This window comes from Coloeus monedula, assembly GCF_965178545.1.
Source record: "Coloeus monedula genome assembly, chromosome: 4".
Lineage (NCBI taxonomy): Eukaryota > Metazoa > Chordata > Aves > Passeriformes > Corvidae > Coloeus > Coloeus monedula.
Genome location: NC_138784.1, coordinates 13097140 through 13108160, shown reverse-complemented (window position 1 = coordinate 13108160; position 11021 = coordinate 13097140).

Genomic DNA, 11021 nt, shown 5'->3' with positions numbered 1-11021 from the left:
GGAGAGCAGAAGGTGAAGGGCACTGACGAAAGAGCAAAGGGAAGCTGGTGGCAGAGCTGAGAACAGTGATGGTGTGCTCCTTATAATGAGTTACTCATCCCCTAAGCACCATTCCTTCTTAGAAAAGCTTAGGAGGGTGGTAACACCAGTTGGGCATGTTGCAAACTACAGGATCGAAATTGCCTTTCTCATCGTCACTAGGGAACGTCAGGGATTTTGTTGTTGGAGCAGGGTGTATGGAGTTCACAGCTGGAGAAACATCTGTAGCAACGTGTTCATCGCTTTACCCCTGTGGCCACCGCCTTGGCTTGCACTCAATCGCCAGTAGTCGGAGCTGCTGCTTAGCAAATCCTGATCGCCGTTTGCCACTCACCTACTCCGGAACTTGCCCAACATTCATCCTCTGGGCTGATACGACTGATTAAAAAGCCATTGAACACCTCCTTTCAAAGATTTTTATATATACACATCCAAAGGGTAGTGGTCAACAGCTCGCTGCCCGGATGGACATCAGGGACAAGTGGCGTCCCTCAGGAGTCCATACTGGAGCCTGTGTTATTTAATACCTTTTTTAATGATGTAGTCAAAGGGATCGAGTGCAGCCTGAGGAAGTTTGCAGATGACACTAAAGCAGAGTTGTCACACCTGAAGGAGTGGCCTCCATCCAGAGGGACTTGGCACAGGTTTCCCAGAGAAGCTGTGGCTGCCCCTTCCCTGGAAGTGCCCAAGGCCAGGCTGGATGGAGCTCTGAGCAACCTGGGATAGTGGGAGGTGTCTCGGCCCCTGGCAGGGGGCTGGAGATGATCTTTACCTTTCTAATCCATTTCTAACTAATCCTGTGATTCTGTGATCTTGGCAATAGAGGGTGCATGTCCCTGCTTTAAAACCACTGAGTTCACTTGTTTCGAGATTATCCCTGAACCTGACTGTTGCAAACCTCCTCTACATGGAGGAGATGCCTCTCAGCTTCTAGTCCCTGGCCAAGGCAGTCTGTACCCCGAAACAGAGACCCGGCTCTGCCAGAGCAGCACCCCAAGTGCTGTAAGGGATTTGCCCAACTGCCAGCACCTGAGGAGCCTTTCAGGTGTGCTCAGGTTTGGCTGGAGGGAAGACTGGGGGCAAAGGTTGAACGAACTGCTTAAAGCAGCCCTAGGTGGGGATGAGGAGGGACAGCTGGAGGATAAGGAGTCACTTTGGTTGGTGGCAGTGGTAGCTCTGGTGAGCTGCTCATGGAGCTGCTGCTTCCCTTCAGCCAGCTGTGCTGGTGGTAAGTCACTCTTTTGACTTTTTGCTATATGAAATACTTGCCATGGGCTTTACAGAATCAAGAATGGATGGTTTTGTAAGCTGGAGCTTCAGTGAGCAGCTGAAGAGTTCTCCCCTGAAGACATCTGGTTTCTTCTGGGCTTGTGTCTTGTGGTTGGTTTCTCAGGTGCTTAACAGGGCATCAGTGCCTCATTTTGTCCCTGTTGAGGTGTTTGTGTTGTTTCTCTGCCATGGAATTAACTGGTGTGGAAGGCTTAAATTTATGTTCTAGTCTTTCTGCAAGTGGGTAAAGGGCAGGTTTTGTTCTCTGTGAATTTGTCCCCTGTCTTTGGCCAACAGGACTTACTAAGGGAAGGGTGGAAAATATGAGCAAATACACATTCTGTAGGTGTAATTTCCTTAGGAAGTTCACCTCTAACTAATACTGCTGTCAATTAAAATGAAGCTGGTGCTGCCACTGCATTTTTTGAGCTTTTGAAGGCTGAGGGCAACCTGGGAAAAGCAGAGGTTTTGTCCCAAGAATGTGTCAGAGCAATAATTTAGTAACACAACTGAGTGAAAATGAAAACAAAAGATATTTGCCTGTTTCCAATTTTGCTAGCATTTTTCTTACCTGTTTCTCCCATGTACATCCCCTGCTTTATACCCTTAAGTTGGGCTTGGGTAGGAAAGAAAGAGCCACTCATTTTTCCATGTTTGTTGCTCCCTGGACCACCTTATTCCTGTCTTTGCTGCCTTTAGAATTTTCCCAGCCTGCACTTCAGTGCATTTATGAATCTTTAACAAAGGAAGAATAACCACTCACATTCTTGTGTTTTCTTGAAATAAGAAAAATCTAATGATACCACATAAAGAGCAATCCCCTTCCCCATTAATTAACTTTTACTGTAAATATTTGAAATTTTTCATGCTAGTTTTCAAAAACTGTCTTAAGTCTATTTGAAATTCCTAATCTAACTTACCCAGGCCACTGATTTCATTTTAGAACCACAGACTCATCCCTGGGCAATCTATCCCAAAGTTTGATAATCCTTCCTGTGAAGAAATTCTTGCTGAAAAAGAGAAAATTCAGAAATGCAGAGGAAATGTTTTCCTCCTTAGCTGTGTGCTTAAGCTTGCTTGGCTTTACTGCATGTGCAGCAGGAACCCACTGTGGGAGGAAGAACTTGAAAGGGAAAAAAAAAGGTTTTTATTCTGTAGTGTCTGGTGGAATGGAAAGAAGAGCCAGTCTGGAGACAGGAGCTATTTAAGGGACTATTATCTGCCAGATTCTTTAAGGGGAAACTAAATCAGAGAGCAGACAGAATCATTTAATCTATCACTGGGGGATTTGATTACTTCTGACCAAGCCTTGTGTGGTGAAACTGTGATAATCAATAAGATAATTTAAAAAACCCACACTGCTTTCATTCACATCTTTTTATGCTTGACTTCTCTAAAGTCAGGAGATAAATTTAGATTTACCTTTTCATTTTCCTCCCTCTTTGTGAAACTGCAGCCCTGTTGAAACACCAAGTGTGCTTGTTATCTGTGGGGCACACGGTCCTGCTTGCATCAAGTGCAATCCAGCCAGGAGCAGTGGTCAATGTTGAGCCAAATTGTTATTTGAATTTCACCTGTTTTGTGTCAAAAGCAAGAGAAGAAAAATTGTAGCTTTTAGAAACTTAGATGATTTACTATTGGTTTCACCTGTTTGTCACTATTCCTGTCCATATCACAGCACAAGTTTTCCATTCCCATACAAAGTACAAGTAGGTCCCTTCATCCTCTGATTTAATTCTTTTTTTTTTTTTTCTTATTTGGTCGATGTTCCTGGGCTTTGTTGATGCTATTTAACCTGCTCTATGCCTCTCTTCCTGCACACATTTTCCAGTGCAGTGCATTTTGCATTAATTTTCTGGTACATAACCTGAGGTTTTTTTAAATATTCAGCAGACTGGGAGGTTTTTTCCCTTGTGCTGAGATCCAGGTGAGGTGAGGACATTCACCCGCTTGGCAATTAATTACCAGCACTGAGAGGGCCAAAGGGCAGAGCTGCTCACAATCAGCCACCCAAAAACCCTCAGGAAACTGTGCAAGACCAAAGACTGCCAACGACAGGGAGGGTCCATCAATCCCACAGGGTAGATCAGGGTCGTATCCCATCCCTTGTGCCTGGAATGTGGGGCTTTGCATGGAGCTCCCTGCTTGAAACCAAGCACTGACAGTAGCTGGGTGTTCAGCTCAACTTTCTGTAGCAAAATGTGATTTTAGCAATTGTTTTATACTTCCCTGACAGCAGCAGATTCTGTCTTCAGTTATCAGTCATGGCTGTAATCTCAGAATAGATTTCAAACCGTGTTTTCCCTGATTTTCAGGAGACTCAGTGTTACCTCGGAGCGTGTTTTTCCATCTGTTCCCTGTGAATTTACTTGGAGTCCCTAGTTCTCCCAGACTCCTCTCCCAGACAAGGCAAAATGGTACCTAGCAGTGTGTGTTTGCCTGCAGAATTCCCCAGAATTGTGCCATCTGTTTTCAAGTGCCTAAAGCAACAATGGTAATGGCAGCAGATTTGAAGCCAAAACCACATTTTACTTGAGCCCTGCTGTGGTGGACACACAGAGCTCCGAATTCAGCTCTGAAGTCAGTGCTGGCTGCTAACTCCATTTGTATTCCTGTTGCAGTGGTTCAAAAGAGATTTGCAAATGTAGGTCAGTTCTGTGTGGATTATTTAACAGGAATTCTCACTGGAAGTGTTATTTATGCAAGTGTCAGGACTTGAATCTGGGAGCTCCGTGGTGTAATGGCACACATCCTCCAGCTAGAACTTCTGTGGGAAGGGGAGTTTGATAAAGGGGGAATTCTTGTTGTACACAGGCATTTTGAGGAGGTATTATCAATTTCCCATAATTCAAGGAGTAGTGATGCTGTGCTAGAGCTCTACGCTGACAGCCACATCCAAAAAGGACTGAGACAAATATTTGCGAACCTTCATAAGCAACACCACAGCATTGCCCAAGTTTGTTTCTGCACCTCCTTTAGGCTTTGAATTTGTGTGTCTGCTGGGTTTTTTTTTGTTAAAGGGGTGCAGGTGCAATTAGTGTGGATGAAATGAGCCTGGCTCCCTCTTCACCCCGCCCCAGAAATGGTCCCTAATGTGTTCAGCTCAGTCTGCATCGAGTTCCATGTCTCTGGGACTGGCATGCAAGTCAGTTGGTTTGAGTAATAGCACACTGTGCTGCAATCTGCTGCATAATTATACACTTAATTAGATTCACAGTTTGCTACCTATGTCACACTGTGACAGGGCTTGCTGCTCTTTAGGGAGGGCAAAAAAACCCTCTTATGGTTATAGCTCAGAAAAGCATCCTAACAGTTGATTTTCTCCCTGAAGGTTTGAGTTCCTCTTAGAAGAACCTGCAGAAGAGATTAAAGCTCAAGTAATTACTGTTTATTAAATGCCAGTGATGAACACCCCCCAATTAAAACAGGCCTTTGGGCTTGCAGGGGAAAAGCCCTGAGAACAAGATGATGATGGCAAACACGCTTAGAGCTGTGGGATAAGCAAAGAAGAAATTTCAGTGTGTGAGTTCTGAGGGAGCTGTGATTGTGAGATTTTACATAATACTGTGAGACCATCACAGAATGGCCTGGCTTGGAAGCAACTTAAAGATCATCTTGTTCCAACCCCCTGCCATGGGCAGGGACACCTTCCACTATCCCAGGGTGCTCAGAGCCCCATCCAACCTGGCCTTGGACACTGCCAGGGATGAGGCAGCCACTGCTGCTCTGGGCAACCTGTGCCAGGGCCTCAGCACCCTCACAGGGAACAATTTCTTCCCAATATCCAATCTAAACCTGCTCTCTGTCAGTGTGAAGCCATTCCCCCTTGTCCTGTCACTGCAGGCCCTTGTCAAGAGTCTCTCTCCATCTTTCCTGTGGGCTCCCTTCAGGCACTGCAAGGCCACAATGAGGTTGGTATCTCATGAGGTGAATCACCTCCTACTTCACACAGGGCAAACATGCTCTTACTTGGTATTCTACAAAGTATCTCTCGTCAAAGTATCTTCCTTACACACGTTAAACCTGCCTTAAAGCTGTCCGTGATGGACACTGCCTGTGTGTGTCAGCAAACATGAAATAGCCTTTATTTACCACTATTCACTTAAAACAATGGTATGTTTTGGAACGGAGTTACCCACGGGGCTCTGAGCACCCTGGTCTAGTGGAAGGTGTCCCTGCCCATGGCAGGGGAGTTGGAACTGGGTGATCTTTCAACCCTTCCAACCCAAGTAATGCTATGATTCTATAATTATGTCATTTGATCCTTCACACAGAAATCCTTTTATCCTTCTCCGTGAAACGGATGAAAAAATGGGCATAAAAATTTTATTTCTCATCCTGTTCCTCCACTTCCTTTTGAGATAGAAACCTTAGAAGTGTCTGACTGCTTGAAGCCTCCACAGATGGGCTGTTTCCCTAAGCATGCCACTGCAACGTGCAGTATTTCAGGGACTGTGTCAAATTGTCCACGCTTTTAAGTGTTTGGGAACATAAACCAACGTCTCCCTCTGTAAGGGAGGAGTCCTTCACAACATCTTGCTGGTGCAATTATGGCAGATTGCGTTTGCACAGACCCTGCTATGCTGCTGTGAAGTGGATTATTGTGCATTTCACAGAGCCATGCCAGCATTTCAGAGCCTGTGCTGTTACTTAGGGAAGTGATTGTCCCTCAGCACTGTGAAGCCACACCTCGAGTTCCGTGCCCGGTTTTGGGCCCCTCACTTCAAGTAAGGTCCCTTCTGTTTGCACCATCCCAGCCTCCTTCCTTGATAACCCCATCCACCATTTCTTCACCAGACTGCTGGTCGCTCTCTCCCTCCTTCATCATTCTTAGTTTAAAGCTCTTCTCAGCAGGTTGGACAGCTTTCTGTCTTGGCTTTTTTGACTTGGGTGATTTCATCACCTCAAAAAGATTACTAGGAACAGGAAAGATTCAGTAAGCTTTGATCAATAAATATAATATAAATAATAATAAGGCCTGTGCAAGTGTTTCATACTTCTGATCTGTAGCAGTTTTCCATAATGCTGTTTAGGGTAATTTCTCATGCACGCACAGTGCACACAGCCCATAAATCCTGCAATGGAAGAACCACTCAAGCTCTGTGTCAAAAAGGGCTCCTTTGCCCCCTGCTCATGGAAGACTGTTCCAGAACTTCATAGTTCTGATCCTTAGAAATTTCTCCCCAGTTTTCAACCCACAGCTTTCCTTGGGGAGTGTAGATAAACAAGACCATATGTTCTTCTTAAGCCAGGATTGTCTTTTGGCTTAGAAATTTCTCTCCTTTATATTTTTCCCTCCTGGGAAACTAAAGAAGCAATCAACTTCAACTTCTTAGACAACTTCATTTTCGACTTCATTTTCTTAGGCAAGGTCAAGTAACCATTTTTTTTCTTCTTAGTTTCTTTTCATTCAAAGGATTTTCTTAACTGTCTTCATAGTCTTGTCCTATTGATCTCTTGTAATCATCCTGCAATCAAGCAGCCATTGGAGCCTTCATTCATTTTCAGTCTGAACACATAACAGAGAGGAGAAATTCTGATCGATCTCTGAATAGACACTGCTTACTTGATTTATTTCATGTGATTTCTGTAATTATAATCCTTTAGTTCACACAGTTTTTTAATTGATTCCCCAGCCCTTCTGAAGAAGCCTGATTTACCAAACTAATGATATGGATCTTCATTGTCATGGCTATATAAGCAGCATTTTAGAAGTGATATCTGGAGTACAAACTAACAACTATTTTTGGCAATGAGAATGACAAGAAAAGCAAACCACAAAGCAACCAGATCTCCTTGTCCTCTCCACTTAAAGAATAGATGTTTTATGCAAGACACTGCCTGTGGAAAAAAAAAAACACAAACCAAACCCATGAAAATACATCACTGCTTAAATAATAAAAAGGGCAGGAAAAGGTTTGTCTCCATTTGAGGTGGGAATATTGGGTGGTCCTCAGCTTTGAAAGTAAGGTTATGGGGGCAGGGAGGTTAAGGGAATGTACAAATCAACATCTACCTGAACCAGTTTTAGAATTTAAGGAGAGTTTGTTTCAAGGTTGAGTGAAATGCCTCTGGAGCCCACAGGCAAGGACATTTCATTTTATTGTCAATAAGGCTGAGAATTTTTAGAAGGAATTATTGATTTTTGTAGAATTTGCTTCCACCCAGCCCCAAGGCTTGAAGTCCTCTGGCTCCTGCAGAGTGTGGCTCTAGAGCAAGCCTTGTGGCTTATGTCCAGAGGAAAGGCAGGGGGTTCCTGATTCCTTTCTCCACAGCAGGAGCCCCGGGAGGTTCTGGGTGAGAAAAACCTATGCTGTTCTTGAACATGAGGCACTTCAGAGCTGGGTAAGGCTCAGGACTCCGTGAAAAAGTGCTGTTCTCAGTTGGATGCTGCACAGCGGAATGAACAGCCTCAAGCCAGCTCTCAGGGGTGAAAGATCCCACGGGAAAAGAAGGTAAATCCATTCCTTTGTATAGAGCTGCCAGGGTGGGAACTCCCAGCAGCCAACTGGGGGAGTCCCCTGGTTGCCAAAAGGGACACCAATGTTTGGAGGTCACTGTGAGTTTAGGTGAATGCAAGGCAGCAGTTCAACCAGGCTAGTGCAGTGCAAGTGTAGTAAGCACAAAGCCAAGCACTGCAATGTTTGCAAGACTTAAGGAAATGTTCACAAAACAGAGGCCTTGCTGCTTTGCATCTCCAGTAGTTTTGCATTGCCTGAATTCCTTCCTAACCTGGAGATTTGTCTTTTTCTTCCTTGAATGGTTCTCTTGTGTTCCTAACACCTTTAAAGTTGATTTTATCATCCCTATGAAACAACAGAAATAAAAGCCCCCTCAAAAGGCAGTTGTCAGATTGCACATTTTTCGATGGCCCACAGTATCTTTGGCTGAAGGTTTGGTAGCAGAACAGTTCTTGCTGTCTTTTACAGCAGCAGGCAGATCAAGTTCTTGCTGGGCTTTGACTTACCTAATTTTCTCCCTGCAGATCCCCACCACATTCTTGTAGTCCTTTGGCACAGCTGCCCCTTCTTCCAAAGGTGGTGAGCAGCTTTTTTTTGTCTTGAGCTCCAGTTAAATCTCCCTGCTCACCCAGGCTGGTCTTCTTTCCCTGTGTGTCATCTTTTGGCACATGGGAATGTTCCTGCACCTGTAGGATTTTGTTCATGGAGAATTTCCAGCCTTCCTGGTCTCCTTTGCCCTTCAACACTGCCTCCCTAGGGACTCTGTCATCCCAAACAGGCCAAAGTTTGACCTCAGGAAATCCAGGGTGGAAGTTCTGCTGGCAGCCCTCCTTGCTTCTCAGAGAATCAAAACCTCATGATCTCTGTCCCAGACAGCCTCCAACCCTCACATCTCCCACCAGTCCTTCTCTGGGTGCCTTGTCTGGTCAGCTCCCTTCCAGCTGTGCCAGGAAATTCTCTTCCACGAACCTCCTGTCCCACTTCCCCTCTGCTGCATTGTATTTCCAGCAGACACCTGGTAAATGGAAGTCCCCCACCAGAAGATGATGTTAAGAGGTAATCAGCAAATGAAATTACATGTGGATATTCACTTTCTCTCTTAGGGTTTGTGATCAGAGAGTTTTGATTATTTTGGGGTTTTAAACATTTTTAATCCCCAGTGTGCTGTCTTCAGGCAGAAACTTATTTTGGAGACCTGGAGCAGGAGAGGGTCTCAAGGTAGGTTTGAAATTAGAGAAGATATTATTAATTTTAGATTTCTGTCCAGGCTTGCAGCTGTGCACAGCTCTAGTCTAAATCTACTTGTGTTGGAAGTAAAAAGTTCTGAGCCTGCAATTTCTGTGGTGAGGACTCCTGTATCTTCTCTGATGTGATGTAAGGAAAAAGGTTTTCATCATGAGAGTGGTTCACTGTCAGTAAAGCTCCAAGAGGCAGTGAAATCTCCATCCTTGGAGAGTCTCAAAACTAGGTAATTTTTCATGGAGTCGTATCAAGAATGGCTTAGGTTGGAGGAGACCTTAAAGATCCATCTAGTCCAATCTGTGGTTATTGTGATTGATCACTGGGAAACCAAGGGGTCAGGAACCAAACAGTGGCATCTCCATCTCTGTGTGTGGATGGTGTTCACCCAAAGCTGTTACCAGACTGAACAGAGCCTGAAGATATCTCTAGACCACAATTTAGACAGCTTTGGGATACAGGGAGCCAAATTTCACCCAGGAGATGGAGTTCCTTTGCCTGCTGTGCCATCCTGAAGCCAGCACAAGCACTGCACTTACAAAGGGCTCTCCAGCACCCTCCAAGGAAAACCAGATTTGCTGGAGAGGAGGAGCTGATCGGCCATCCTCTTTAATAGATTTTCTTTTCTCTGTGGCTGTTTGTGTTTCTTTTTAATCACTTTAAACCGCCCTGGGACTGCTCTGCCTCAGCTGCTGCTTGTCTTGAGATTTGTGAGGGATGAGCTGCGAATTAGGGGTGCTCAGTGTTGAAGTGCTTTTCCATCCAGGAGGTTTAAGGCACCTGGCACCTGGCTGAACTTCCAGACAAATCTCCTTAGTTCCAGCACGATGGCTTATGGTAGATACTGAAGAGAGGTGCTCAATCAAGAAATTCTACATGAGCTTCAGAATTCATTGATGCCAGGGTTGGTTTCTTTGCTTTCTTCTTCCATGCAAAAGTGCCCTTTTCTCCCCAGCTTTCCATTAAACTTTGTAGTTGATTTTTTTTTTCCTTGTTAAACTTTTCCACATCTAATTTGGACCATTTTAAAATAAAGTGGAGTTCCCCCTCTCTCCCCTCCTAAACAGCCCTATAGATGAGAAACTAAGCCTATTACTACAGAAAAATTAAATTTCCAAGTGATATCCTGTGTTTCAGGAGTCATTCCCACAGCTTTGAAATCAATATGTGCCTGTAATCTGAAGGGGATTTCACCTTGTCTGTCCCCTGTGGAACAAGGCCTTCCCAAAGCCTTAGGTGTTTGCAGTTGGAGAAATGCAACCCCCACTTGTTCCTTGTAAGTACTTTTTGACACTGATGGAGGAAAGCTGCATAATTCACCAGAGAAGAGTTCTGTTTTCTAAATAGTTGAGCTGTATCTCTTCCCACTTCCTACTTCTGTCTATATTCACCCCCTGATGAAAGCCAGGAACATGCAGTGAGATAGGCAGGCAGGGATTGAGCCCTAAATGCATCTTCCTCGCTTTCCAATATGTGAATAGAGCACTTACACAGGCTCCCAGCAGGCTTAAAATGTGGCCAGTTCAGAGGAAAAGCCTTTGCTGGATTTCTCAGACATGGATCAAGATGCAGGCTCTGTGCTGCTTCCCCTGCTCAGCAGCCCTTGTGTAACCACTGCAAACCCGACATTTTCCTGAGGAATGTGTGTGCAAACACCCAGGGCATGCACTGGGAGACAAGTGAGCACTGGAACTGATCACATCTTATTTCCTACACAGGCATCCGAGGATGAATTGTGTCAGGATTCTCCTTTGTTAACAACCACTGAAGGTTTCTTTCCCTTTGGAAGGGGAATTTCCAGACTTTCTCTCCTCTGTGAAAACTTGCTCTATCTGAGGTTATGTCTTCCTGTTGCATTTAGTTGAAATCAGGCAGTGGTGGCAGTGCCAGAGAGACAAGGCCAGCTGCTTGGGCAGAGAGAAATCAGGTGGCACTTGAGCAAAGAGCAGTTCTTGGACAGTTTTAGCAGAGGTGCTGCTCCAAAGCTGTGGTTTATGGTCTGTTTGTAGATGT